This window comes from Ambystoma mexicanum, chromosome 8 (genome assembly GCF_040938575.1).
Source record: "Ambystoma mexicanum isolate Mex_15411 chromosome 8, UKY_AmexF1_1, whole genome shotgun sequence".
Taxonomy (NCBI): Eukaryota; Metazoa; Chordata; class Amphibia; order Caudata; family Ambystomatidae; genus Ambystoma; species Ambystoma mexicanum.
Window position 1 is genome coordinate 188,100,101 of NC_090929.1, and position 15,976 is coordinate 188,116,076.

At 45.5% G+C, this 15,976-nt stretch overlaps 1 protein-coding gene and 5 non-coding genes across 8 annotated transcripts in view; all 6 read right to left on the bottom strand.

Moving 5' to 3' along the window:
* Positions 1-8,233: 8,233 nt before the first annotated feature.
* MRPS2 (mitochondrial ribosomal protein S2) overlaps positions 8,234-15,976 on the bottom strand; it is a 161,177-nt gene continuing 153,434 nt past the window's right edge. Inside the window, exons 1-8 of one of the 3 annotated variants that reach the window (XR_011268505.1) lie at positions 15,375-15,456; positions 13,187-13,305; positions 12,575-12,640; positions 11,840-11,890; positions 11,189-11,247; positions 10,550-10,596; positions 10,013-10,084; positions 8,234-8,424 (exon numbers count right to left, since the gene is read on the bottom strand). The gene's annotated coding sequence lies outside the window, so the exon portion shown is untranslated. Of the gene's footprint in view, positions 8,425-10,012; positions 10,085-10,549; positions 10,597-11,188; positions 11,248-11,839; positions 11,891-12,574; positions 12,641-13,186; positions 13,306-14,610; positions 14,635-15,374; positions 15,457-15,976 lie in introns of those variants that run through there. The other 2 variants (XR_011268506.1, XR_011268504.1) reach the window with 2 other exon arrangements.
* Positions 10,390-10,521, bottom strand: LOC138475020 (small nucleolar RNA SNORA17). Its single transcript, XR_011269222.1, has one exon. It is a non-coding gene; the product is annotated as a small nucleolar RNA SNORA17 (small nucleolar RNA).
* On the bottom strand, positions 11,028-11,161 carry LOC138475019 (small nucleolar RNA SNORA17). The gene has a single exon (XR_011269221.1). It is a non-coding gene; the product is annotated as a small nucleolar RNA SNORA17 (small nucleolar RNA).
* LOC138475018 (small nucleolar RNA SNORA17) lies at positions 11,680-11,811 on the bottom strand. The gene has a single exon (XR_011269220.1). It is a non-coding gene; the product is annotated as a small nucleolar RNA SNORA17 (small nucleolar RNA).
* On the bottom strand, positions 12,751-12,878 carry LOC138475015 (small nucleolar RNA SNORA31). Its single transcript, XR_011269217.1, has one exon. It is a non-coding gene; the product is annotated as a small nucleolar RNA SNORA31 (small nucleolar RNA).
* Positions 14,392-14,522, bottom strand: LOC138475022 (small nucleolar RNA SNORA17). The gene has a single exon (XR_011269223.1). It is a non-coding gene; the product is annotated as a small nucleolar RNA SNORA17 (small nucleolar RNA).

Sequence of the window (15,976 nt, forward strand, 5' to 3'; positions counted from 1 at the left end):
CGAGTCCTCGTGTGCTGTTGGTGCGAGTTATTGTTGCAGTGTGGTGAAATGCGTGCGGTTTGCCGTACAAGAGGGTGGTCAAGTGGATTTTTGGGCGTTAAGTATGCAGAAACTTTAGCTTTTGGGTTAGTGGGTTATATGGTTTACTCCTTATAATTCTTGTTCTATGTATCCGGTTGTCCTATGGAGTAGGCAGATTCTCTTTCCTGACCATCTAATTGTTAGGCATGCTGGCGTGGCAAATTATCAGCTGTTTTATTTCCAACCTTTGTGTACCAGGTTATGTATTGTCCCCCACTCCTGTATTGGTGGTGTAGTTTTTTTTTTTACAATCACCTTCACCCTCCCTATCCATTTCCTGTCAGTGATCCATTGCTACCTGCATTTACTTTGTAGGCCAAGGTGTTTTTGACATATCACCCTTACCCTTCCAGCCCGATTGCTGCGTGATCACTCTTTGGAATGATTCTAGCTTATCTTTCAATTAGTAAGTTGATATGCCGTAGATTGTTCTTCCCTTACTTCAGTTGATGGGCAGTAGCTATGGGAGATGGGGATGATCGGTTCCCTCTCATTGTTTCAGCCGAGTATGTGCCCCCCATAGGCACTCTAGTTATGGGGTGATGTCAACTCTTCACTGGCAAAAGGCTCTGGATTGCTGGTGATTGTGACTGTCCAAGTTTTTCTGCTAAAATAGAGCAGTTTCCAGGCAACGCATCAATAGGATGTCTGGCACATCACAAAAATACACCTGCTTTTGGGTGTTTAGGGGGGCAGGGTCAGGCAGTCTACTGAAAATATTTTACATTGGTCAGTCTATAAGCAACCATCTTTGGTGGAGCTCAAAACGTAACTGTTCTGTAGATATGCTGCATGAAAAAAAGACATTCATTGATGCAACATTGTTCCAACACTCTTGGAAAGAAAAAATGTCCACGAACACAGACCAAGAAGCAGGACTGTAACAAAAGGTGGTTGGTTCCTGGTTCACCTCACAGCACTTGAGAAGCTCCCACACTGGAGATTTGCAGGTGTTCCATAATAGGTGCCTATAGAACAGGCCTAAAAGGTTGCATTTTAGCATAGACTGGATGGAGGCCAGAACAAGACTAGCTGTACTTGCAGAGAACAATGGAAGGGAACAAGAAATAACTGCTGGAATTTTCAGGATGCCTCGTTACAAGGAGTTAACCAAAAGAAGCAAACAGTGGGCGGCAGAGCCAATCTTCCAGCAGATGGCCGACATTGGATATGCTGGCCTTGCAAACATGAAATCAATTCAGATTGTTTCCAGAGTCCAGTCCATGCCATGGAACATTGCAAAAGAGGTTTGCCATCCCAAACTTGATGAAAGGTTGACTTCTAAAATGCAAATAATGTGCGTATCTCTTCACAATTTTCAACAAAGACAGTTTCAGGCTTTTGCAGTGTTCAGAAATACCATGTCACTTGAGATTTATTTTTAATTACGGTTTGTGAAATAATGACCTTAACATTTCTATTTTTCTTAGATTGTTGCATTTACCAGCAATACAATTTATTTATATTAACCTTTTAAGTGCCATGGGTTTTCCCCCCCAGTGCCAAGGCCTGTTTGTGATTTCGGTATGTCGCCATTCAATGCCTTGTAACTTTGTTACATGAGATCTGCCAAATTTGGCCCCTTCTCCCCCCCCCCGAACCCCCCCCACCCCCCCCCCCACATGTAGACAGTCGTAACGCCACCCAAGGTTGCTGCAGCCTGTGGTTTTTTCCTTGTAAGAGCTAGGAACAAATGGTTTGCTGTGCTGAATTCCCCAATTTCCTGGCTTTCAAGAACAGGTTGAGTGGAAACAAAAACAATTCTTTGATGTGGTTATCAACCGTTTTGTGAGAGATAGGCGATTTTGGCCATTTTTGCCAATTGGACATGCATGGACGGAATGGAATAAAAGGGTGGGAAAGCCAAATTGACAGAAAGGCATACATTTCTGAAAATTAGACATAATTCTGGGTCTAGGAAGGGGTGGTTGCGCAGGTCAGGCAACAACTAGGTAGGGGAAAATTCCATAGTTTGGGGAAAAAGTAGGAAAATAACCAAGGGAAAAAAGTATTTGATGGACATGGTTGGCTTGGTACGGCAATGGTTTATGAATTTTGAGAAAAACCATGCTCCCGACTCTTGCAGTTAGGAAATCACATTTTTTTGTAGTGTTTCACAAAACAAGCAATACCACAAGCCAAACACTGAGCCATGGTACACAGGAGTTTTATGCTTATGGCCTGAACAGACGTACTTAGCATGTGTAAGTCAGGAAAACCAATGTGGTGAGGAACGGCAAGCATACATTTTTTGAAAGAGCACAGGCAGACCTTTTCATGGGTAGGTGAATTGTGCAGGTTAGAAAAGTGTATGGTGCCTAAAGCAGCGACTAAATGTAGGGTACGTATGGGAAATGAAAGGGTTGTGTCACAAAGGGCACCAGCAAATGGGTCGAGACGTTATGAAACCCATGCAAACACAACCTTCCCACAAGTGTCCCAATGAAAACAATTCCTTACATGTGTGGGTGCAGCTACCTGAGCGCAATGGGGAAAGCCTAAAACATGGTTAACCCCCAAGACAGCTGAATTTCAGGCTTTTTTTCAGAAGTGCACACCATACAGATATGGGCCTAGGGTGTCCAAGCCAGCAAGGAAAACAGGGAACCCCATGCATTTCCGATAAGAGACACGTGGGAATGCACAGAGGTCTGACCCAAATGTATTGGCACTACTTTCTCAAATGTGGTTATGATATGATAGTTTATTTATATAGCGCCTATAGACAATGTGTTTCAAAGTGCTTCAAGGGAGGGAACAAGGAAAAATACAATGACATTCTTACAGGCCATGAACAATAACAATGCGAAATTAACTATCGCACTCGGCCTGGCGACATTTCAGATAGTGCAAGAGCTAAAACATAGATAAGGAAAGGAGGCGGCGAGTGGGAATGAAACAGAAACAGACAGGCGACTACTGTACTAGGCCTGACGACATTTCTGGTTGAGCTAGAGATTAACAAAAAGGTGAAGGAGAGGGGTGCAGAAAGGGAAGGCACGAACAAAACAAGCAACTAGCGTTGACATTTCAGATAGTGCTGGGGAAGGGGGAAAATAAGTAGGGGAGGGGAGGAGACAAACACTAGGTTAAGGACATTTCTGATAAGAGTAAGTGCATAGAAGAAAGTAAGGGGAGGAGATAGGGGTGAACCGAGCGAGCAGTGAAAAAGTGGAGAAGCAAGAGGGGAGAGGGATTACAATTGCAGAAGTCAGTAGTAACACAAAATGTTGCGAGAGAACAGCAAATACAAGCCAGGATTCAAGATGGAAATGGGAACAGCATGATCAGGGCTACCATGAGTACAAGATGCAGGGGAAGTTCAGCAGAGTTGAGAGGGTGACGCATCATGAGTCAATGAAGTCCATAAAAGTCAAATCCAAGCATTGACCAAAGGCGTTCATGGCGAAACCAGAATTATCAGGACAGACTCCTGCAGAGGTAGGATGTAAAAAGGGGGGGGGGGGAGAAGGAAGTTAGATCAAGCAAAACCGGCAACTCCTGTATGTGAGAAGGCAGGGGCCCATAGGTGGGGATGGCTTGTGGGGACAGAGGGAGTAAACACATGTTATGACAAGATAGTTACAGTTACGCATCTCCTGGAATAGGTGCTTTGGTCATTTTCATGGTGTACCGAGGTGTGTACTTGTGCAGTTAGTCATGATGTGTAAGCTTTGCAGTCACGTACTGGGAGGTTTGCCTCAGTTACAAGCATGGGTGTGTGCAATCTGTATCAGTGCAAATGTTGGTCTACCTTTTAGTGATACAGCTTCGGTGTTAGGTGTTAAAATAAAAGCAAATTATTTCTCTTAGGAAATGCCACCAAGCAAGCCCTAGTTCAGAATGTGTTCACAAGCATGCAACTAAAGATGCATCAGGGTACAATGTCTGCTTTCAGCAGCAAACCAGACCTCAAAATCAAAAACTGCTGCTCGAGACAGATCTGAAAATGTGAAGAGCACAGGCTTACAAACATTTCTGAACAGTTATACAAACCCTGGTCATTGCATCAGGACAGTGGCAACACCCAAATGCCTTGGTGTCCCCTCTAAGCAACCCAGCATGACTCAATTTAGAACCATTGCCCCCGATTGGCCTACCCCTCCTTATCCTGGACCTGACCCGGCAGCCCTCTGCCCAGCAGCCCCTGCGGCTAAGGGCCCAGAGGCAAAGGGCAGCTCCAACTGAAGCGGCTCCAAGAAGTGTCTGCAGGTGTCCACAGGGGAAGCCAGCAGCCAGACACCAGCAAAAACTAAGTGTGGCATGGGCGGGGTGTAGAGCAATTACTCTACTCCAGAAAGCCCACACCACTCTACCTTTCCATACCATAAACTTACACCATGAGAGAGATGTATGACCACCAGCCCAAGTCTATTCATGGATGGACTGTAAATGTTGCCTTGCATTACTTACTGACATAGCTGACAATGTCAACTACTGACACAGATTTAATTCTTAATTAAGTCTGCATCGCATCTAGATACAGCACAACATCGACTGACCATAAAACAAGGCCAGCCAACGGACCCACAGGGCTGAGGCTGCCCACAGCACATCACTGCTCTTGCTCTTTTCCAGCTTACTCCCACTAACTCACCCACCCCCCCCCTTTTTTTCAGAGCCACCAGAGCGCCAGGGGACCACTTGGTGGTGATAGTGTGCGGTACAAATTAATATAGCATAAGCAGTCAAACCACCACTACCTGGGAAAGAAACCTCCAGAGGCTTGTGTCACCACTAGCCAGCCATGCAGGAAACAAAGCTACAGGAGGGAACCAAATCAGGAAACTGCCTTTTCCAGCTAGGCACCGACTTTGGGACACGCTAACACCACAGAAATAAGACTGCGCCTCTCCATCCAACACTTCAGAAAGGACCCAAAGACTAACGTCCAAAGCTCCCTAATCGTAAATTGCCATGCCCACTCAAACCACCTCCTCCCCCCCGCCCAAGAGGTCCCATCTGCTGCACACGCAAGATTGAATGGATTTGTAATTTCAATGTGGTAACTTCATAAAATGGTGTGGCGCCACAGACCATTTTAAGCAGGAAGAGATTTGTGGAGGAGTTGGTGAAAGTTTCCAGGATTCAGATTTAGAAGGGTTTCAACCAGAAGCTTGTGGAAAAAGCAAGCTGCCATTAATATGGCGGGAGAGTTGGCACGGGTGCGTTTGTGCCTAGGGAAGAGGGCACATGGAACAACCACTTCCATTTCAAAGCAAATGGTCACATTTCAAAAGTTCTGATCTTGCTTCTTGAAGCCACTAAACTGCTGACCGAGCATTAAAGAATCGGTTATGCCCCTTCTGCAATTTGAGGCCTTGCAATACTATGAAAACGTTTCATAAGAAAACGGTGGTGCAGATGGGTAGTTTTAAAGTGGTCGCTTGCAAGTGCCACTATGCTTTGTGGGTTTCCAAATATGCTTGGGAGTATGCCAAAAATTGGAATTAGCCCAAGAGCTGATCAGACTAGAGCGCCTTCAACCGAGTGCTCTCCCTCAGCAGCAACTAGTGCCACAACTGACAGCTAGGCATATGACGCAGTCGGGTGGGTAAAAACAAAGATCGTGGCGATGTGAAGACTGCCAATCTGCGCATTGTCGGATGTTTTGATTGTGCCATTATGTGTTGCTTGCAACACCTATAAGCCACAACTATTGCATTATAATACATATAGGGAGGAATGGCATAATGGCCACGGCCTGTAGGCGTTTATTTGCCCACCCATTGACTCCCCATGGTTATGCTAATCCCAATGGCCCTTCCCAACCAGTTCCCGCCCCACCCAAAACTCATGGGAACTCAAATCAACCTTTACCATCCAACTTTAGACTCACCTGCCAGTGTGTTTTCCAAAGCAGTCCCAGAGTGAACTGTAAACCCACTACTGGTGTAAAAAGGTCTTACCAGGTCTGCCAAGCAGAGGGTCCTTCACTGAAGTCTGTTTACAAAGTCAAGTTTTGGCCTGTGTGCAAGTTTGCTAGAGAATGCCCTTATACGCCCAGAGGTCTGCACCATTTTGCACCCGTTATCAATGGACAGTTACCACTACAGCTGTGCCTGGAATCATGCCTACACAAAAGCTCAAAGTGTGTCAATGATTGCTTTATATGTGCCTGTGGTTAAGAGATAGGATGGTGGGTGGCAAGTTAGGGTGGACTAAAAAGTTGATTAAAAAAAAAAAATCACATTTAATGTGCAACCAAGGACGGGCACCTCGTTAAACTATACAACCTCTCAGTGATGCCACATCCATGGAGGTATTTCCTTTGCTATAACGAAAAGTAGAAAAGAAAAATTGCATGGATTCCTAAAGAGGTCCCAGAAAACGGGGTTGTCCCGAAGGGTGAGTGGCAACTGCAGGGAGGTGAAGACACGCATGCCAGTGAAAGAAATGTCATGGTAGGTGGAATCTAATGACACCACAATCAAATATGCAGTGGGGTCCTTTGCTAGGTCTTCAGAGCAGCCATTTTAAAATTCAAAAAGGGCTGCCTTTCTGGAATAGGGTAGGTGGTGCTCCAGTATACAAAACTATACCGAGATAGTTCAGCAGGCGCAGCACTCGGCGCTGGGATCCGTGTGATCTGCAGGTTCGAATGCCAGCAAGGCCACGTCGCCTTTCAACCTTCCGAGGTCGATCAACTTTAGTTGGAATGACAAATGTATGCAAATATGTCACAGGAAACTAATGTAGGTGTAAGCGCTATATAATCATTAAACCTTTCGTCAGAATAGTTTTCCTAGTTACGCAGCAAACAAAGTTTCAATATGACGCTGTGCCGAGAAAGGTCCAATTGAGAATGGAACCAATAGGAGTTCGGCCAGCCATGTCAGATGCTTTTAAAATCCACATTGCTTGTGAGATTATGCTAGGTCTCGGCCAGATTATTTACCAGTAATCTGCATTTCTTTATTCTTACTCTTCGTCACACAGTACTCGCCTTTGAGGCACCGCTACCAAAGTAACCTTTTGGTGTAGAATACCTCCTACATGCAGCAAATCGATCCGTTAATGTTTACAAAGCAGGATTATGGGATCCCCAAACGCTAGGTGAAAGGGATGTCAGTACTGCGACTAGGAAAAAGGCCGAGTCAAGCTCCATGTCCCTTTACCTCATCCCAGTACTTACATTTCAGGCGTACCAAGTGTCAAACTTTACCAAGTGTCAAACTATGGAAAGGGCAGGAGAAATAAGCAATGCCAAATCATACCACCAACTAAAACCCAAAGAGAATCAGACTTCAAGCTGAAATCAACCCCACGGCAAAGACTAACCCTTATTTAATGAACGCATTAGCAATTACCTCCTGTACGGGAAACCTCCCCTTACCAGATTAATGCCACTGAAACATTAATCTTTGCAACTGCACCCAAGCTCACCAAGACCAATTCTAAAAAAAAAGGTACTCCAGGACTGCCCTCACATTGTTACTTGGGTGTCCTGAAACAAAACCAGGATAACCACATTTTGGTGTGAAAGTTCGAAACATTAGGATCACAACCCCATGGAAGCATTGGGCCCACTCCAGCATAGGACAATGCCCCGTGCATGCCAAGAGCTGCGCCCCACCCCCCCAAGGTGAACCGAAATGAACAGCTCTGGGTGGGAACATAAATGCTTAAACGAACACCCTGCAGGGGAGCCAGGAGCTCGCTTCCCAGCAGGCAACAAAGGATTACAAGCTACATTCTCCCCCAGAGAACTATATTGTGAAGAGGTTGGTTCCTGTCCAGAGGAACCGAGTCAGGGGGTTAAGTATGGGGTATTAAGTACCTGTGGTTAATGTAGGGCTTTCAAGGGCACGAACTGAACTCTGGACCCATTAAATGTTCCTCCAGTCACCTTACCAACGCAATAGCTCTAAAACGTATCTAAACATGGTGTGAATGTTATATCCTAAAGAATGTCTGCAGCTTTGCACAAACGGAAATCACCATTCTTGATCACCTGGCCACCCCCACAGTTCAGTAGCAGAAAACCAGTGTTCTTCAAACCAAGATCCATGGTGGATAAGAAAGCAGACTAGCCAAACCAAAACTGCAAGTATTAAGACAGGCGGCCTTTAATCTCCAAGGCAGCCATGCACACATTGGTTATAGGTGAGGGATTTGGGATGTGAAATCACTGTGCTCAGAAAAAAGAAAATACGGTCTTAAAGATGCTTTATTGATTTGTACTCTTCCCAATGCCTTTACCCATCAACAAATCTTATTAGGCAGACATGACTTTGTACAAATGAATGCATATTTTTGGTGGGAAATTGCCAACACTGGCAGCTCTCAAGATCAGCTTGTCTGTAGTAAGATTCCCCATCTTCCCACGCAAAATGCCAGCACCTGTAAAGAAAGACGAAGATAATGAAAATACTGTGCCATACTCCCAAGTAATGTAGTAGCAATATCTAAAGTATACATCCACATAAGGGAAAGAAAAGGTACATGATCAGAACAAGCAAACCATGGCATTTAATGAAATCAAAGACCGCTACCTTCTAAAAGCTCCCAATTGGGCTTCCGGTGCTTTACAGTTCACCTTCCCCACCCTTCCTGGAGAAGCAGACCTGCTGGCTCCTAGGAAAGCATTAGGTTTCCTAATATGGCCGCACGCTATAAAAGCAAAATTAAGCTCCATTTGTGAAAACCTTAGGGGAGCCATTGTACATTGGCCTGAAAATATAATGGACAGACGTGCTTGCTTACAATCCAGTCCACTCCCTTTACAGCACCCTGCCACCACACACAAAGCCACCATAGTCCTAGTGTCCAGTACATGGAGCAAAATTTCCACTGGCTAGTGATATTGGACTAGTGAGTACCTACGAAATGTGCGCCGTGTTTGGTTTATAGAATTGGGGTCGCGAGTTACTCTTGCAACTTGAATTATTGACACTCCCTCAGTCAATTTTGCATATTGAGTAAGATTACTTGAACCTCAAACAATTCCCTTAAGCCACTGTGTTAACGCCTCTTGACTGTGCTAAAGAGGCAGAAAAGCATAGAAAGTGCAGCACGTTCGACGAGTGCCCATTATCACATATTGCTAAATGACTCTGAAGGTGTTCCCGTTACACCACTGAAATGCAAAATTCAGTCCACTTCCTTTGATAGCTGCTTGGCACAATCAGTGCATGGGAAATATGAGCCAACTGTGCCACCAAAAAACCTACCAAGCTTGAGAACACTTCACATTGGCATATTCTTGAACTGAAGACAACCGGGCAATTGTGGTCTGTCCAGCTCGTTAGGATTTTTTTGCATGCATGTTCAATGGATTGTAATGTAAAGAATCAGCCATCCGCCAGTTATTTGGTGGACGATGAACTGAAATCGGGCAGAGGTTCTCGACTGGTCAGTTCAAAGATCCATTAAATGTGTATGGCCGACGATGGATTCCTGCAAGATTTTCTACCCGGGAGCTAGTGCTAATTACCCATGTGGTGGTCAACGACTTAAGACAGTGCAGTGTTGCCCAACTCCTAGGCCCGGATCCATGTTGGATTTTCATGAGACCATAATCAGGAGATCAATGTGCATAGTAATTCGAAATGTATACAAATTGCCATGAATTTGAATGAGGGCTAGCATGAAAACCAGTCAGAGCCCGGAGTTGGACAACCTTCGTAGGGAAAACTAACCATGGCAAACATGTTTTATGCATTAAACGCAAGCAATATGGCCACAGGACCAGGTAAAATCAGAAACTAATTTAGGCCACAAAAGTGGTCTAGCAGCACACAGTAAGTGTGTAGGGTTGTTATGTGGCTGAACCTAAAGAAGCAACACAATTACCCAAAATGAGGTGGCCATAAAGCGTCTACCCCAGTCATTGGTAGGGTAAAAGGGCTGCACTAGTTACTGCAAATGATCCAGCCCTGCATCTAACCTAGATTAAGCAACAGTGCATACCAGACACCCATGAGCTCACCTTGTGGCTGCCATGCAGGAACATCCGGACTCCAGTGACAGCCATGGCCGCTTCAATTGCCCAGGTCAAGTACTAAAAACAAATGAAAGCATACAATGAACATCTGTGTTTGAAGGTAAACTTTGACATCAGCCTTTTAGAGCCATGGTCGTCAAATCAAAAGAAAGCAAACCAATGAGCAAAGTACAGAATGGCAATCGTGCTGCCATGATCACCTCCAGCTGGCCATCACAAAACAGCGCCCCCATTCTCCCCCAATTATTGCACTGTGGGAGAAATAGCCAGGCCATCTATATTTTACCACTACATAAATATGTATTTCCACAGCTCGCAATACGTTTATGTAACTTTGAAACAAAAAGAAACCAAAGAAAAGCAATGTTTGGCTGGTAATCATTCTAAGTGTTCATGGTTCGAAACACGGAGCGTAGACACAGCCAGTTTCTCTACGCCACCTAATGACACATACAAAGCACGGTAGCCTCGTCTGCAACGCCTGTAGGGGCAGGAGCAAAGAAAACTCACAAAAAGTCATACCTTGCGACCACTGAAGCTTCCACGCCATGCTAGCCGTCTTCAGTCTCCTATAGAAGACAAGTTTGTAATTTAGTCGAAAGTTTGCTAACAGATATGAAAACGTTAACTCAATCCCCGCTTCAAATGCAATTGACAGACCAAAGCCATTCACTCCAGCCCAACATTTCATTTCCAAAAACCATCCATTGTGATGTTGAGCCACGTCGCTATCCAAGTCAATGCCCCATATTCTCAACCAATATTTGGACCAAGAACTGGAACCTTGATCTGCCCTATAACCCGATGAGCAGCTCGTCACGGGTACATTAGTAATAAGGATGATAATGTAAAAATGGTAGCAATGTCACCTTTATATGAAGGCTTTATCATTCAATTCAACAGTGTCCAACAGCAGTCACATGGTAGATGCAATGGACGGAATAAATTTGCTACCCTGGAGTCAATTGCCTAACATTTCTGCAAGTAAACGAAAACGATACATGTCTGGCTGGTAATCATTCTGAAGGTGCACGGTTTCTCACCACAGAGCGTAGACACAGCCAGTTTCATCTCTGCCGCCTAATGACACATCCACAGCACTGCAGCGGTGTCTGCAACGCCTGTAGGGGCAGGCCTATTGAAGTGCTCAAACAAGCTTACCTTCACTATACCAGGTGGGTGCCGATCCAGCATAGCAGGCTGCACAGGGACCTGGACCACTGAAAGCAAAACACAAAATGGTGTGAAACCTGCAGAGTAAACCTGAACACCGTCACGATTGGAAATTACTACATATTAAATCTAGTACAATTAAGACAGGCCATTTGGGAGGGGAAACGAGACTACATGTTAGTAAAGGAATAAACTAGCATATGTACAATCGCCCAAGGCACCCAGCACTGAACGATTAGTCACACCATGCCACAATACGGAGTTGTGAGTAGCAAATAGCTATATGAAATTGGCTGACCCAAGGCAGTGAATGTCATAAGAAGAAAACTTAATATAAACTAATGGTTTGAAAACGTTTGCCAACATGTTGGAATTAAATGTGAGCGGGCTGATGGACCCACTCAGAGGGGCTGGGTTTCTGTGCTGCCAGTTACTGTCTACTATGCAGTCAGTTTACTTACTACAGGAAGTAGAGTAAACGTGTATGGCTGCTAATCATTCCGAGTATTCACTATTGAGAACACAGAGCGTAGACACAGCCAGTTAATCTCTGCCACCTAATGACACATACAAAGCACGGTAGCCTTGTCTGCAACGCCTCTAGGGGCAGTGCTTTCATAGACTTTGTACCAAGCTTACCTCGGCCACCAAGAGGGGCTGCCCAATCGCCATAGCATTCTTCACATCCTCCTGAAGAAGAAACAAGAGCCAAGCTTAAAGACCAAAGACCACTGAAAGGAAGTCAGCACAAACATTTAGTTTCATGTGTTGTGGATTCTAGCGTGAAGTACGCCACGAGTTTTAATGAACATGGCTTTGTGACCACAAGATTACAGGCACAGAGCTGAAGTCCAGGTTGGACTGACGCGCATTGGAGTGAGGTCACTGGAAGAAATAGGCACCTTTCATTCTGCTTTTAGGGTTGGGAAAAAACAAACAACTTCACATTTGCCAAGAGAACAGATTTTAAAATTACCTTGATGCCAAAAGTATAAAACGCACGCACCTTTTAAATCCAAGAACAAAAGCTATCCTGTGTGGGAAGATGTCAATATTTGACATTTTACAGCGTAGGCAATAGCCTGAAGTTAAGCGCCTGGCTTTAGAGGAGAGGACAGGGTTCTCGCAAGGCAAGAACCGCATGGTCGCTCGACTCGAGCCTGCTTTACTGGAGATAATTGTATGTCACTAGGCCGGGTGTAAAACAGGCCTTTTAAAAAGATGGTTCCACAAGTGTCACTGAGCAGCGAACCTAAATAAGCGGCAACAATACTAACAAACACCAGCTACCCCCCCTCCCCCCGCAAAGCACCAGATTTTGCTGGCCACCCAGTATACGTACTTGATAAATTCGATAGAAGATATCTGACTTACTGTGCAGCTCAGATCGTGAATGGATTCACTCGTCCAGGATCGTTTTCTGCGAGTACGACCGTAACCCTGCAAAAGAGTATTAGATATTCGAGTCACTCGGCACGAGATTACAATTAAAAAAAAATCGATTCGCAGAATAGAAACTTAATAGCATAAAATAGCGTCCTCAATCAATGGGATGTATTCCTTTATTCAATCGTTACTGCGACAAGTCAGCAGCTCGAAAGCGCAAGGAAGTTAATTTAGCATCTGAGTGCAAACCAAAAAGCAACAGTAATAGCTTCAGGTCTATCAATAGATGCAGTGCCTCAAACATGGTATTGCTCCGGACCTAGGCATTACCCAACGTTCAGTCCCAATACACAGGGCAACCTTTAAAGGCCACTACGGCGAAAAAATTGCCAAGTCGCCTATTAACAGAACTCAAAGAGCCCCGCCCCGGGCACTTTGGATAAGACTACCAGAGTCTGGTTACTTCACGCTAGTATAGTAACCAGCTAAAATGTCAACTCCGTGCCCTGGCACTATGCATTACTGGCAACACAAGACTGCATGGGACCTGTGGATAATTGAACTGCCACTTGTAATCTTTAATATGTTTGAAGGACTCACCAGTTTCCCCAAGTTTGTGGTCAATACTATATCGACTTCGCACACTGTTGTGGGGTAGACACCCTCGTCCGATTAATTCCCACCGATAAGTCATCATCGACGCTTTGTGTTTCAATAATCTGCGTAAGTGGAAACAAGTCAATATATATTTAGAGGATATAGCACAATACGCTAGCGTTACACATCTTTAAGTTAAACCACCAAGACAAAAATTGCATGTGAAAAGTTATGCAGCACGGTTGAATGTTTTGGGGGAACAATGAGCGCACAAGAGAAACCGACTCGAAAAGTAAACAAAAGGCGGTGGAAACATCACAGAACAAAATACCTGCCCTGACCCAGTCGGGAGATGGGAGGCACGCGTCTCTCACTCGACATGGGATCAAATCGTACCCGTGTCCCAGAACACCATAGTGCCTACCCCTGCCTTCCTACAACCCAACTGGCGTCCCATTGCGTCACCCCCACAGCCCGTTTTGTTGCTCCAAGTTCCGTTTAGCTGAAGGCCACTTTCATTCCACAGCTCGTTCTTGCCATCTTGCTCCCCTATGCTTGCCCGAACTCCCCGTTTCCCAGGCTTAGCTTGTCCCCACCAGGCCAGCCCTACCCATTAATTCCCTGGCGCTCCTAGGTCCAGTTAACCTAAACTATGAATTAAATCACTCACAGGCACTAGTGCGATTAAATTACATGTACAGGGTCACTATGGTTAGGAGGTAATAGGATGTGGCCAATTTAACAGTTGAGATCTGTCCATGTTTGGTTGGCATGAATATTAAAGATTTGGTTTATACAAATGCCTTACACAATAATCAACTTATCTTGTCAAAAGAACATAGCCACTGGAGCAAAAGTGATGGCTCTCCTGCCCCACGAAAGCAGCCTCATTTCACACAGCATAATGCACGCACGTTTCCCTATTTGATCCCTGAAGGGTTTAAGTCCAGGCTACTATTCCCCCCCACCCAACATTGTAATGCGGTTTACAAAGCAGCGTGTAAAATAAGCTAATTCGGGAATTGGCATACGCAGCGCGGGACAAAAACCAGGGACTGTTGGCCACCCTACCTCAACAGCCCCAAGACAAACTTATAAATAGCCTTGCGAGGTCTTCAAACGAAGACACGACCCACTAAATAGTTGCTATCGTCCAAAAAAACCTGAATTGCTAGCAACCAGATGAACTGTTCAACGCTTTACCTAAAGCTGTCCGGCCAAGTCAACCACAGTGCCCACATATTAAACACTGAAAACAGACCCGGCCAAGTTCACTGTACGCCACCCATTGACACAAGCATGACACAGAAGGCATGCCTGCAACACTTATAGGGGCATCAGATCTCCAAAGATCTGGCACACAATTAAACCCTGGACACAGAACACGACCTTAAATAGATTGAACCGAAAAGCTGTGCCATGGTTACCTGTACGAGGGGATTTTGACAGCTCGCTTCCAGACTGGCACGCTTAACAAACACTGCCATTATCTAGCGTATTAAAATTCAGTACCCAAAACGGGGATGGGGGTGTCCAGGTAACAAGCAGCATGAAAACCAAGGCTAGTGGGTGCTCAGGGGTTGACATAAGTGGGAGGTTGTTGCAGTCCTCTACCCCTCCCCCCCCCATTCGTGTGCATTTCTAGGCACTGGGTGCCGACTTCACTGGTGCATTCCCGACAGCAAGCCCATGGTACGCTTTTAATAGTGGCTGTAGATGAAACTAAAAAGCAAGCGTGTAAAAACGAATTAAGTGCGGTGTACACTGTCGGTATTGCAGCCACTAACGGGGGTGACTTCCTGCTCTGGGGCTCGGAACGAGCGCCTGCAGCAAGCACGGTTTCCAGTTAAAGCCAAGGCAGCAGTTCAATGCCAGGACACGCCGCCTGGAAAGGGGGAGGGTGGCGCGGGGGGTTGCAGTATAACGCGAACACGCGCGGCAACAAATCACATGAACGACAGGGAAAGGGGACTTTACTCATCACCGGAAGAGCCAAAGTCAACCACCGCCCCCCCCCCCGGCCAATTCCTGCAAGTGGCACCAAGACTAGAACAAGCTAATTGTTTTGACAGGCGACTGGCAAGAGTTCATTAAAATGGACGGCTGCGGGAGGCCTTGCCAGGATTACGAGAATCCCGCCGTAAGTGACCTCGTGGATGGATGCTAGCAGCCAACAGCCCCCGCCACCTACCTACGCACAGGCACTGGAACAACCAAAAAGAAGAATGGCGAGGTCGTGCCGCGGCTTTAAATAGGAAGGGGGTGCGGCCACTGGCCTGGGTCTGGGCACCTGGTTGGACAATAGCGATGTTCGGGGCGTGGCTGATGAATTGTGAATGATAGACACAGAAACGGTCACAGGTCCACTCAAAGTGTGCACGAACAGAGCGGCCATGTTGGAAGAGCAGCACTGACGTCGATATTCAGTGAATATTGTGAGCAACCGAATCAATAAGCATATTTTTTGTAACCGTTTTTAAACTAAATTACGAAAAATACTATTTATATAATCACTTGTGTCAATGACACATCAAATGTTGCATGGATTCCTGTCACGTTGTAAAGGAGCAGAGAATTCACATAATAGCAAATACTGTAACACGTTTAGCTGTGTCTTGATAAGACTCTGGAGTCAGTGTGATGGTGGGTCTCCTTTCTCACTACAAAAACTCGTCATAAAGTTAAGGATTTCCCATTAGGGTGGCCAACTTTTTGATATCCTTTTGCGAGACACTTGCCCACAAGGCATAGCTCTCAACTCACCCGCTTTTGGCGGGTGTCACCCGCCTTGCA